Source organism: Macrobrachium nipponense, chromosome 34 (assembly GCF_015104395.2).
Source record: "Macrobrachium nipponense isolate FS-2020 chromosome 34, ASM1510439v2, whole genome shotgun sequence".
Lineage (NCBI taxonomy): Eukaryota > Metazoa > Arthropoda > Malacostraca > Decapoda > Palaemonidae > Macrobrachium > Macrobrachium nipponense.
The window spans coordinates 13,893,563-13,907,690 of record NC_061095.1 but is presented as its reverse complement, the minus strand read 5'-3'; the positions used below and the strand labels follow the sequence as shown (position 1 = coordinate 13,907,690).

At 47.7% G+C, this 14,128-nt stretch overlaps 1 protein-coding gene across 1 annotated transcript in view; it reads right to left on the bottom strand.

Moving 5' to 3' along the window:
- The window catches only part of LOC135207916 (dnaJ homolog subfamily B member 4-like), a 57,264-nt gene that overhangs the window by 37,465 nt on the left and 5,671 nt on the right, over positions 1-14,128 (bottom strand). The gene's annotated exons all lie outside the window — the stretch shown is intronic.

Genomic DNA, 14,128 nt, shown 5'->3' with positions numbered 1-14,128 from the left:
ATTTCATTGATAACTTGTGCCGTTCAGTATAAAATTTACCATTTAATTTCTTCACATTTTATTTGTTGGTGTGTAGCACTTTATATCACTCTTATTAAACTGTTGATTTCATACAATCAACTTACCTGTCAGATATATACATAGCTAAGACTCCGTCGTCCTCGACAGAAATTCAAATTTCGCGCCACTCGCTACAGGTAGGTCAGGTGATCTACCGGCTGCCTTGGGTGGCAGGACTAGGAACCATTCCCGTTTTCTACTCATATATTTTCTGTCGCCGGTGGTATCAACATCGTTGCTGCCTCCTCTTGACTGGAATTCGCTTTTCTAAGCAATTGATCATCTTTTTGTGGACTTTTGGTGACGTACCTGGATCGTTGTTTTGGCATTCGCTACTGTGGACTGGATTTGGACTTGCTTTTTGAATTTTTCTTCAGAATGTCTGATTCAAGTGTTTTGCGTGAGAATGTGTGTGAATGTAGGCTGCAAGGTGAGGATACCGAAAGCCCTTTCGGTTATCCTCACACTGTATGTCGCAAATGTAGGGGTTTTGATTGTTCCATTTCTAACACCTGTCATGAGTGTGAAAGGTGAATGTTGAGGAATGGGAAGACTCTAACTCTTACTTGAAGACGTTAGAAAGGGATAGAGTCAGAAGGGCTGCATCTAAGATGGCGGGTAGTTGTACAAGGCCTATTGAGCCTTTGGATAATTCTAACTCTTCTCTTAATTATGATTCTGTATCAGGACCCAAAAAAAAAAAAAAAAAAAAACCCCCCCCCCCCCCCCCTTTTTCTAGCCGTACATTCAGATTCAGCTTTCGGAAATTGCTGAACTGAAGGCTACGCTTCACAGGATGAAATCCGAAATGGCTGCCATAAAAGGTAAGGATGGTGAAAGTGACTTTAGTGAAGTGAGTGTCCCCAGTGTTGTGGAGGGGGCGTCTGACCGTCTCTGCGACGCTCCCAGGCCTAGACCTCTTCCAAGCTCCCAAGCCCAGAGGAGAAGGAAAGTGAAAGCCGCTACGGAGGTGTGGAGAACTCCCCCCGGTCAGGCGTCCCTTCAGCAGGTGCTGTGTATAGACAGCCCTGCTCAGGACCGCTATCGAAAAAAGCGTCCTCAGAGAGTGCTTCTCTTCGTCGCTTCTCCCTCCCTCCTAAACGAGGTTGTGGAAGGATTCAGACTTGTCCAGGCCCCTGAAAAGGCACTGGAGAGATCCTGGTTTGGATCAAGCCCAGACGCTTTTCGGAAGAAGAACCTCCTTCTATCAAGAAGGCGAAGAGGGTTTCGCCGTCCCATGATAGGGCCAACACTCCTTCGAGTCTTCCTCTCCGTTCAAGAAGACGCAGGAGAAAGCGTCCAAAAGGATCATTTTGGCGGTACAGGAAACAGCTTTCCGCCCTAGTAGGAGTCCTTTCGAAGGATCCTCCTCGTAAGAAAGACGTCAGACTGCCGGTCAAGAAGACTCGTTCTTCCTTTTCCCTCCCACCAGGAGTGGGAGGCTCCTGTGAGACGTGAGTCTTTTGAGGTCTCAGATAGAGACTCGTGGGAAGATCTGGATCCGCCAGACAAGCGCGTAGCAACAGCCAAGCGCGAGGCGTCCTACAGACGAGAAGCGTCCTCCTTAAGAGAGAGTCAGACAAGCGAGAAACAAAGCTTTACAGACGAGAGGATTCTCCCAGATGGGATACGTCTGCCAGATCAGTAGCTTCAGCCGAGCGCGAGTAACAAACAGGCGGAGTATTCATCCAAGCGTGAGGCTCAAGAAGAACATCGGTCACGCAAGGAGGGGGACTTCAGGAAGACGCGAGTCTTCAACAAGGCACGAGGTGTCAGTCAGGCGCGAGACTTTTCAGAGGCGCGAGGCAGGCACCAGTCAGGCGCGAGGCGCCAGCCAGCGCGAAGAGTCAGTCGGGCGCGAGACGCCAGCCAAGCGCGAGGATCTTGCCAGGCGCGAGGCGCCAGCCAAGCGCGAGGAGTCAGCCAGGCGCGAGACGCCAGCCAAGCGCGAGGGCCAGCCAGGCGCGACGGGCGGCCAGCCAAGTACGAAGAGCCAGTCAAGCATAGGAGCTCTTTACACTCTCTTAGCCCCCCCCCTCTCCTATTAGGAGTGTGTCCCCAGTAGAGAGAATTGTTGGACAAGAAGACCCGGAACGAGAAGTGGTCTCTCCTACTGATCCGATTATGGAAGAGGAATCAGAGGACGAGTCTCACAGTAAGGAAGGACTGTCGAACTACAAAGTCCCTTTGACAGTCTCCTTCCTCCCAGGAATACGGAGACGCATTGATACCTGCCGCTCCTCCTTCGCCTCGTTCTCTCTTTTCATGCTCGAAGACTCCGAAATCGTCGGCTTTCGTGAAGATGAGACCCGACGATTTCTATGAAGAGAGCGCTGCAATCGCTGGATAACTGGATGCTTACTAAAAAGGAGCTAGTAAGGACAGTTTTTTGCATGCCTCCCCCACAGAATGACGGCAAGAGAGGGATTTGGTACCAGACTGGGGAGAATATGGGTCTCACTCTCCCTGCTTCAGCTGAAGCTGATTTTTCCAGTCTGGTAGACGCATCCAGGAGACATAGCCTTCACACAGCTAAGATTACTTGGCCTGGCTTTCTGAGTTGGATCATCTCCTCAAGGGACTTTTTCACATTCTAGAAGTCTTTAACTTCCTAGATTGGTCCCTTGGGGTGATGTCCAAGAAGGCTCATGCCCCTGAAGGGCTGGAACCGGAGGTACTCCTAGCAATTCTGTCATGTATTGACAAGGCGGTGCAAGACGGCTCAGGGGAAGTTTCTTCCTTGTTTGGAGCAGGTCTCTTGAAGAAGAGATCTGTGTTTAGCGCTTTCTTGACGAAAGCAGTATCACACTCGCAAAGAGCAGCTTTGTTATTCGCCCCTAGGTCTGATTCTGTTCCCGTCACAGTTGGTGAAGGATATTTCACGATCGCCTGACGGAAAAAAGCGACTCAAGATCTTCTCCTGCAATCGTCCAGGAAGAAGAGACCAGTAATGATGGGAGAAAAGAAAAGGGACGTCTACTCCTGTTCGGCCCTTTCGAGGCGGCCCATCCAACTAGAGTTACCGCTAAAAGGAAAACGACCGAGAAGAGAGGTCGAGCCTCGTTCCCCCCCCGCCCCTTTAAAAGGGGAAAGTGAAGTGGCGCTCCTCCAAACACCAGTAGGTGCCAGGCTCCGGGATTTGCGGAAGCCTGGACTCGCATCGACGCAGATCCTTGGTCGATGTCGGTTCTTCAGAATGGATATCTCATTCCTTTCCTGGACAATCCTCCCCTGACGTCAACTCCAAGGGAATTGTCCGCCAATTACAAGGACCCTGTTTGTTGAAAGATACTCTTCAACAAATGGTGGATCAGATGTGGGACAAGAGAGCTATAGAACTTGTGCTGGATCAAAGCTCCCCGGGGTTTTACAATCGTCTTTTCTTGGTTGCGAAAGCCTCGGGGGATGGAGACCAGTTCTGGACGTCAGCGCTCTGAACAAGTTTGTTCAAAAAACAGAAGTTCTCCATGGAAACCTCTGCTTCAGTCCGGCGGCGGCTCTTCGCCAAGGGATTGGATGGTGTCTCTGGATCTCCAGGACGCATATTTCACGTCCCGATCCATCCTTCGTCGAAGAAGTTAGCCTCCGTTTCATGACGGGGGGAAGGATCTTCCCAATTCAGAGCCTTGTGCTTCGGCCTGTCGACTGCACCTCAGGTTTGCACGAACCTTTTGAAAAATGTGGCGAGATGGCTTCATCTGAAGGGAATCAGTATATCTCTTTATCATAGACGACTGGCTTATCAGAGCAAAGTCAGAGGAACAGTGTTTGGAGGACCTGAATGTGACACTAAACCTGATAAAGACTTTAGGATTACTCGTGAACCTCGAGAAGTCCCAACTGATCCCCAGCCAGAACTTGGTCTATCTGGGGATTCGGATGGATTCTCGGGGGCGGGGTTTTCGAGTATTTCCTTCTCAAGAGAGACTAGCGAGAGGTTTAGAAAAAGTCTCTCTCTTCCTAAGAAGGAACGACTTCGGGCGAGGGAATGGTTGAGCCTGTTAGGGGACCCTTTCCTTCGCTCGAACAGTTCTTTCACCTAGGAAGACTTCATCTCCGTCCTCTTCAGTTCTTCCTCAGAAGTTCTTGGAACATGAAGACAGGACTACTCTCGGACTTTTTTCCCATTCCAGATCTGATAAAACGTCATCTAGAATGGTGGTTACTCCCACTGCGGAAAACAAAGGTACTTCCCTGGAAATACAGAGCCCAAACCTTGTATTGTTTCCGACGCGTCGGAAAAAGGTTGGGGGAGCAACGTTGGGAAAGAGAGAAGTGTCAGGAACTTGGAATGCTCTTCAAGTGTCCTGGCACATAAACTGCAAAGAACTGCTAGCTGTACAACCTAGCTCTAAAGAGCTTCGAACCGTTAGTTTGCAACAAAATAGTTCAAGTAAATGCGGACAATACAACCGCTCTGGCATACATTCGGAAGCAAGGAGGTACTCACTCGTATGCCCTTTACGAACTCACGAGAGAACTTCTGTTGTGGACATCCCAGAGGAACATCTCTCTCTTGACGAGGTCGTTCAGGGAGTAAAGAACGTACGAGCGGACAGGCATAGCAGGAGGAACCAGGTCCTTCATACCGAGTGGACCCTCCACTCAGAAGTTTTGCCTCAAGCTCTGGTCCCTTTGGGGAACTCCTCATGTCGACCTCTTTGCCACGTTCCTCTCGAGGAGACTGGAAGTCTTCCTGTTCAGTAGTAGAAGATCCCAGAGCTCTAGCAGTAGACGCCTTCCTACTAGATTGGTCTCAGGTAGACGTTTACGCATTTCCCCCATTCAAGATTCTGGGGCAAGTACTCAGGAAGTTTGTGACTTCAAAGGGGACAAGAATGACCCTGATAGCCCCTTTTGGCCCAGCTCAAAGAATGGTTTTCCAGAGGTACTGGAGTGGATAGTAGACTTCCCCAGATCCCTTCACAAAGGAGGGATCTTCTCAGACAACCACACTTCGAGAGGTTTCATCAAAACCTCCCCGCTCTCGCTCTGACTGCCTTTCGACTATCGAAAGACTTGTCAGAGCGAGAGGCTTTTCTAGTAAAAGCAGCAAGCTCGATCGCTAGACGGCCCGGGAACTTCCACTATCCGGGTTTATCAATCCAAGTGGGAAGTTTTTAGAAGGTGGTGTAAGTCAAAGAAGTTGTCCTCCTCCAGCTACCTCTGTAGCAGAAATAGCTGACTTTCTGTTATTTCTGAGGGAAGAGTGCACCTCTCCGTAGCCACAATAAAGGGCTATAGGAGTATGCTATCGGCCGTCTTTAGGAATAGAGGCCTAGATTTGGGAAAACAATAAGGATCTGCATGATCTGATTAGGTCATTTGAGACCAAGAAGTCTAGAATGATTCTCCCCTAACTGGAATCTAGAACGTAGTACTGAAGTTCTTGACTTCAGAGAGATTTTTGAACCCCTACATTTGGCCTCGTTTCGTGATATAACAAGAAAATGTTTATTCCTTTTGTCACTGGCGACGGCTCCTAAAAGGGTTAGCGAACTGCACGCCCTTAGTGACAAAGTCGGGTTCAAGGTAGATTCAGCCATCTGTTCCTTCAAGGAATTATTCTTAGCGAAGAATGAAAATCCTTCGAACCCCTGGCCGAGAAACTTCGAAATATGATATTGTTAAGATACAATAAAGTTTGTTCATACTTACCTGGCAGATATATATATAGCTGTATTTCTCCGAAGTCCGACAGATTTCAAAACTCCCGGCTCACGCAGTGGTCGGCCAGGTGGGTTAGTACCCATTCCCGCCGCTGGGAGGCGGGTGTCAGGAACCATTCCCATTTTCTATTCAGAATTTTCTATTCCCACTGTCTCCTGCGGGGAGGTGGGTGGGTACTTTGATTATATATATCTGCCAGGTAAGTATGAACAAACTTTATTGTATCTTAACAATATCATTTTGTTCATGAAACTTACCCAGCAGATATATATATAGCTGAATCCCACCTTTGGAGGTAGGGAGAGACAGAAAAGGATTTTGGAAACTATTATATGCAGATGAATAACATCTTGGTTTCCTTACCTGTTTTAGCATAGCTGACTTCGTGATTACTGTCACCCAAGTCTGCTACTGCTTTACTAGAGTCTCCAGCAAGGTAGTGACCTATATAGCTGGGTGAGTCTAGATGATCTGTCAACGGGAGCGTGACCACAATGTGACTAGACCATTTTGACCATACCATGAGGGCAACGAAGTAAAAATTCACCACCTGACCAGCCTAACAATTTTCATACCACATCACTTAGGCTAAAGGAAAGGAAGTCCGGCTCATGCGGACGACCTTACAACCATAAAACAATCCATAAAAACTCACCTACCCATTTCCTACAGGGTAGGATGAGTGCTACTTCCAGCCCCCAACAAAGTGTCTGCTGCGACGTATGGTCCAAGCGCATAGCAGTTCCTCGTATGTTCGTCTTCACATCCGCAGGTAGTGTGAACGAACACGAGTTGCTGCGCCAAAAGGTGGCACTCAGAATGTCATTGAGTGCCATGTTTCTTTGGAAAGCTACCGAGGTAGATATAGCTCTACTTCATGGGCATTCACTTTCAACAGCTTAACATCACTGTCTTCGCAAGATGAATGCGCCTGGTCTAAATGGTGTCTCTCAAGAAGAATGCCAGAGCATTCTTCGACATCGGCAAATCTGGTCTTCTGAACCGAACACCATAAGTTGCTCGAAGGACCCTCGACATTCCTTCGTTCTTTGTAAATAAATCTTGAGAGCCCTGACAGGGCACAGGACTCTCTCTGGTTCGTGTCCAATGATTTCCGCCATACCCTTGATCTCAAAACTTTTGGGCCAAGGGTTAGACGGATTTTCATTTTTCGCTAGAAACGTAGGACTTAATGAGCAAACAGCATTATGTCCCCTAAAACCAATATGCTTGCTAAAGGCTTGAATTTCACTAACTCTCTTCGCCGTCGCAGAGTCGTTAGGAAAATAGATTTCTAGTAAGATCCCTTAAAGAGGCGTTCTGAAGGGGTTCAAACCGATTTGACATTAGGAATTTAAGTACTACATCCAAATTCCATGATGGTAACTTAGGGTTTTGGAGGAATCTTTATAGTTCTCGAAAAGACCTTAAAAGATCGTGGATATCCTTATTATTTGCCAAATCAATTCCTCTATGTCTAAGACTACAAGATAACATACTTCTGTAGCCTTTGATTGTTGAGACTGCAAGCTTTAGGTCGTTCTCAAGTAGAGCAAAAAGTCCGCTATTTGGCTCACAGAGGTCGTGGTAGAGGAAATGCGTGTTCTTCTGCACCAGCTCCTAAACGAAGCCCACTTCGATTGATAGACTCCCAAGCGTGGAAGCTCTTCTCGCATTGGCGATTGCTTTGCAACCGGTCTAGAAAAACCCCTCGCTCTGACCAACTTTTTGATAGTCTGAATGCAGTCAGACTCAGAGCGGGGAGGTTTCCGTGGTATCTCTCGAAGTGGGGCTGTTTGAGTAGATCTGTCCTCATGGGCAATGTCCTCGGAAGTCCACACATAGGTCATGACCTCTGTGAACCACTCCTTTGCTGGCCAGTAAGGAGCGATTAACGTCAATCTCGTCCCTTCTGACATTGCAAACTTTTTCATCACTTCTCCCAGAATCTTGAACGGGGGAAATGCGTAAAGATCCATCCTGTCCAGTCCCAAAGAAGTGCATCTATTGCTACTGCTCCCGGGTCGAGCACGGGGGAGCAATACAACGGAAGCCTCTTTGTTCTCGCTGGTCGCAAAGACGTCCACTAGAGGACGCCCCCCCCATAACTTCCACAGCTCTCGGACACACATCCTGATGCAGAGTCCACTCGGTGGTGGCAGCAGTTGGACCCTGCCGACTGAGGAGATCTGCCCGGACGTTCTCCACGCCTGCAACGAACCTCGTTGGTAGAATCGTTACTTTTCTGAGTTCTCGCCCATAACAAGATCTCTCTTGCTAGGTTGAACAATGCTCGCGAGTGAGTCCCTCCTTGCTTTTTTAGTATGACAGAGCTGTGGTATTGTCTGAATTATCTGCACTATCTTGTTTGAGACTTTTTCTTTTGAAAAACTGGAGTGCCAAGTATATGGCCGCCAGTTCTTTGAGATTTATGTGCCAGAAACACCTGTTCCCCTCTCCAGGTGCCTGACACTTCCTCCCTCCCTAGTGTAGCTCCCCACCCGTGGTGGACGCGTCGGAGAACAACACTAGGTCGGGGGCTCTGAATTTGAGGGAAGTTCCTTCCGAAAGCTTCACAGGATCGAGCCACCACTTTAGGTGATCCTTTACCTCCTTTGGGATCCTCAAAATTGTCTCCAAATTTTCTTTGTCCTCCCGAATTCTCCTTCAGGAAAAACTGGAGAGGTCTGAGGATGTAGTCTCCCCAAGGAAACAAACTTCTCCAGCGAGGAAATGGTGCCCAGCAGACTCATCCATTCCCTCACCGAGCATGATTCTTTCCTTAAGAAGACTGATATTTTTTTCTAATCCTTGCTGTTGCCGTCCCTGGGACGGAAAAGCTCGAAAAGCCACTGAATCCATCTGAATCCCCAGATACACGATGGACTGTGTGGGGATCAGCTGGCGACTTTTCGAAATTCACTAGAAGTCCCAGGGACTTTGCTAGAGTTAAGGTTGATTGAAGGTCCTTCAGACACCTTTCTTTCGACGATGCTCGAATGAGCCAGTAGTCCTAGATATAGAGAGATCCTTATGTTTGCAAGATGAAGCCGCCTCGCCACATTCTTCATTAGAATTGTGAAATCATTGGTGCCGTACTCAGACCGAAGCAAAGAGCTCTGAATTGGAAGACTCTTCCCTTCATGACAAAACGCAGATATTTCTTCGATCGGGGATGTATCGGGGACGTGGAAATATGCGTCTTGCAGGTCCAGTGATACCATCCAGTCGTTTTGTCTAAGGCCGCAAGCACTGACTGAGGTGGTCTTCCATCTTGAACGTCTGTCTCTCTATAAAAAGGTTTAGACTGCTCACATCTAAAAACTGGCCGCCAGCCTCCCGACTGTTTCGGCACCAGGAATAACCTGTTGTAGAAACCCGGGGACTGAATTGTCCTCGACTTGTTCTATTGCTTTCTTCTCGAGCATTTGTTCTATCAGATCGTACAAGATCTGTTGTTTTTTGTCCCTGGTATAAGGGTGATAGATCTATAGGTGTTGCGCACAATGGAGGAGGCTTCAGGAAAGGTATTTTTGTATCCTCGCTCGATGACGTTGAGCGACCAGCTGTCTGCCTCTATCTTCTTCCAAGCTTCTGCAAATAAATGAAGCCTGGCACCTACTCGGCGACTGAAGGACTTCCTCCTCATTTTTTACCTCTGGACTTAGACTGAGCTCTGCCTCTAGAGAGTCCTCTTCCTCTAGGAGAAGGTTCTAGAGGATGCTCCACCTCGAAAGGGCTTTATTTTCTTAGAAAACTGGGTTCGTGTTGAAGTCGAAGGAATCGCAGGACGTCTAGAAGATTGTGCTAAGAGATCCTGAGTAGCTTTTTCCTCTGTAGACTTCCAGCTACATCTTTAATCATAGCCTGGGGGGAAGAAGATGGTCAGAAAGAGGGGCGAAAAGGCAATTCTGCCTTCTGTGTTGGAGACACTGCTTTGGTAGTAAATTTACAGTAGATAGCTCTCTTTTTCAGGAGCCCTGCATAAAAAATGTGAAGCCAATTCCTCTGAACCATCTCTGACGGCCTTATCCATACAAGCGAGAACACTGGATAGCTCCCCCAAGCTAATTGAGTCTTGACTACGAGACTTAGTGTCAAGCAGCCCCAAACACCAGTCTAAGAAATTAAATACTTCAATTGTCCGAAAAAGACCTTTCAGATGGTGGTCTATCTCCGCCGGTGTCCATGTTATTTTAGCTGACGAAAGAAGAGACCTTCTTGGTGCGTCAACCAGACTGGAAAAGTCACCTTGAGCCGATGCGGGAGCTCTTAACCCGACATCCTCACCTGTATCATACCAGATCCCAGCCTTGCCGCCAAGTCTTGAAGGAGGCTGGGCAAAGGAAAACTTTCCTTGAGCCTTTCTAGACTCCATCCAATCTTGCACCTTCTTAAAAGCTCTCTTAGTTGAAAGAGACTTTGTCATTTTAACAAATCCCGAGTCTTATTTGTTTTTGACAACGAAAACTGAGAAGAGGGCGACCGAGGTGCTGCCGGGGTTGAAACTCTTTCTCCAAATGAATCCCGAAGCAATCGAACCAAAACTTGATAATCGGATGAATCTGCCACAGCTGGTTGATCCTCTTCCGTTTCTTCTGAAATATTACTTAATCCTTCCTCATCTATAGGAGTGACCAAGGGGACTCCCGAAGCTGGTGGTACAAGTCCTTTCACTCCGAGCTTTAATGAAGATCGTTGTTTTGACGTGCATGGAGCATTCTGAATATTAATATCTAAAGATTCAGATAAAGAGCGGTACCAATTTCTTGCTCATTCTTTCGATGGGAGTCCCTTCGAAAAGCCGATTGCAGTTGAGGTTCCATACTAATACCTTGCTGTGATACCTGATGGATATGCAACAAAGCGTCCGTTTGAACGTCTCGCTTGGTATCCGTCCACCGAGCGTCAAGCTTGGCGTCCAGCCAGAGCGTCACGCTTGGCGTCCAGCCGCGCGCCACGCTTGGCGTCCAGGTGAGCGTCACGCTCGTCGCTCAGCCGAGCGTCCCGCTGGCGTCCAGGTGAGCGTCACGCTCGGCATCCATCCGAGCGCCACGCCTGGCGTCCAGGTGAGCCTCACGATCGACGTCTGTCCGAGCGTACCGCTTGTCTAAACAGGTGTCCCTGTGAACACTCCGCTCCTTCCAAGCCGAACTAGGAGCGTCGAGTTTCTCAGACTGTATACGGCCTCGTTTCGTAATCATAGGATCGTCCGTTCTTGTATAAAGCGAGCCTCGAGAGTCTGGGCGAATCCTCGCAGGAAGTTTTTCATGCCCTTTCTCCTCCAACTGCAGGTGAGACGTACGAAAATCTAGATTGAGTACTCACAGGCGAAAGAGACGATCGGTCCACCCGTGCGGGAGACCTCTTAGATCTTTTAATCGGTAATCTATTATCTTTTCTTCTCGGACGAATTTTCTGATTCTCTCTAAGCCAGCAACGAAGCAAGTTGTTGTTGCATCGACCTGATAACACTCTTTGTAGTAGAAGATTCTTTTTCAGGAGAAAAAACTGATCCTATGAGAAGGCGAGGGGCGAGGGGAAGCCTATCCCTTCTTACAGGACCCGTTCTAGTTCTCTTCTTAGAACGACTAGGCCGCTCCAAGGAGTCCTCGTCCGATGACATCATAATTCTCCTTTGAGGAGTCCATGCAGCAAAACTCTCCGGTGAAGACCGCAAACCAACAGGGGAAAAAAGGACGTGAAGCGTCTTCTTCACTGCGATCGAAGACTCTGGCCGCCTGTGCGACACCTTGAGTTTTCGATCTTTTTTGCGGTGGAGAGTAATCCAAGTCTCGAGGCGAAGCCCGTAACGAAGAAGCAGCGCAAAGAGACTCTGCGTCCTCCTCTGAGCGACTACTGACGATAGCCGCCTGTGCGACATTTAACGTCATAGCTCTTTTCAGAGGACGTGAGCGTCTTCTCATGCTCCAACTCCTGTTAGGGGAGGACGCCTCCGAGACGAAAAAGCACTCGCGGAGGATACGCGCACTCGCACACTCGTTTGGCAGCCTGGGGGATCGTATACAGTTTCTTGCCGAAGGGACGCCAGATCGGTGGGGGTTCCCCGTAACCCTCCTGCGGCCTTTCGACATGTCCGTCTTCCTGGCGGTTGGAAGTTCGACAGAGGTCCAGGCCTAGAGGCATTATAGGGCCGATCTGACGCCCCCTCCAACAGCACTGGGGGCACTTTCACTGCACTTTTGTTCACTAATAATGCTTCTACCCTCCAAAGCGAGCACTTTAGATTCTAGGTTACGTATTGATTCCAGAATCGTAGAAAGGGCATTGTCTTCTACTGATTTTTTAGGGCCCGAAGGAAGGCACAACATTTTCAGGGCCCGAAGGCACCCCACCCCCCCAGATTTAGGTGTACCAACTACTGAATGTATAGTAGGAGAAACCTTACTACCCTTACTTCTACTGACTGATACACTCCTGGAGGAAGATCTCCGTATCCTATCACGCTCCAATTTCCGCACATAGGATTCATAAGCCTTCCAACCCGAATCAGACAGACATTCACACTCCTTACAACGGTCATTTATAACACACGTATGTCCTCTACAATTATTACATATTGTGTGGTGGGATCTACCGAACCTTTCGGTAGCCTCACCTTACAACCTTCCATACAACACACTCTGGTGCTAGTAAACTAGTCCCAGACATCTTAGTTACAGGAAAAAACCACACCAAATTCAAATCCAATCCACTATCAGCGTAAGCCTAGTCCACAATCCACGTTTCGATAACCAAAAAAAAACAAACATGATACTCAGTAACAGAGAAGTTTCGAAAATCCTAGACGGAGGTGTTGAAAACAGTTGTTATCACACCGGCGACAGAAAAATTCTGAATAGAAAATGGGAATGGTTCCTGACACCCGCCTCCCAGCGGCGGGACGGGTGGGTACTAACCACCTGGCCGACCACTGCGTGAGCCGGGAGTTTTGAAATTCTGTCGGACTTCGGAGATACAGCTATATATATATCTGCTGGGTAAGTTCATGAACAAAAAAAGGATTATCGGGTCTCGTTGGCAGGGAACCGGAGAGGTCTCTTTGCCCGGTAAGGGCTTTAAAGTTTTACTTAAAGAAGAAGGAACAGTTGGGAGGTTCTAGACAAGGCTGTGGTGCTCAGTGAAGGATCCATCAAGACCTATGTCTAAGAATGCATTAGCCTTTTTTGTCAGGAACGTAATTATGGACGCTCATAAGGCTTGCACGGACGCTTCTTTAAAACTTCTTGAGAGTAAGAGCTCATGAAGTGAGAGCAGTGGCTACGTCTCTCTCTTTTCAGAGAAATATGTCGCTGAAGAATATCTTGGAAGCGACATATTGGAGATATAATTCTGTGTTTGCGGCTCACTATTTGAAGGACGTGCGTGTGGACCTATGAAAATGTTTTTCATTAGGTCCTTTTGTGTCTGCGGGCACAATCCTGGGTACAGGAGCTTACAACAATCCTTAAGTTTTTTTTTTTTTTTACTACTTTAGTCTAATAGATATGTTCTAGACTTTCTGCTGAACAAGTGCAGTTTGTCGCACAAGCGGCCAGTCACTTCAGTTTAGTAAGGAACTCTTGTGATATCTGATATTAGATAAAAATTTTTTTGAAAATTATTGTGTACTTGTGCATTTGTGGTTGAGTTACGGTTGTTGCGAAGAGTTGGGGATAACTCTGAGCAATTTTTAATACTAACATGGTGGTTAGGATCAGGTGGTCGGGATTGGTTGTATGCTCCTTAATAGGTGTGTTGTCATGTAAGCGGATCAGCACCCATTGACAAAGTCCTTTCAGGCTCTGCCGAGTAAGTGGATAAGACCCCTTCGGCAGACCCACAAGGAATTCTGGCCATAGATCACATATCTCGCTAAAGTTTCTTGAGGTGATGCAGACTACGGGGGGGGAAAACACCCACGAAGTCTACCACCTATCAGGTAGGAACCAAGGTTTTTATTTTTATACCTACAACAGATGTTGTTTACCTGTCTATTCTAGTAGTAGCTGTCTTCTTACCCTCCACCGAAGGGTGCCAATCAGCTATGTATATATCTGACAGGTAAGTTGATTGTATGAAAATGATATTGTTATAATAACAATAAAGTTTCATACATACTTACCTGGCAGATATATACGATTAGGGCCCACCCAGCCTCCCCGCAAGGAGACAGGTGGAAGAGAAAATATATGAGTAGAAAACGGAATGGTTCCTAGTCCTGCCACCCAGGGCAGGCCGGTAGATCACCTGACCTACCTGTAGCGAGTGGCGCGAAATTTGAATTTCTGTCGAGGACGACGGAGTCTTAGCTTATGTATATATCTGCCAGGTAAGTATGTATGAAACTTTATTGTATTTATAAAACAAATATCGATTTTTAAAACCTCACCAGCAA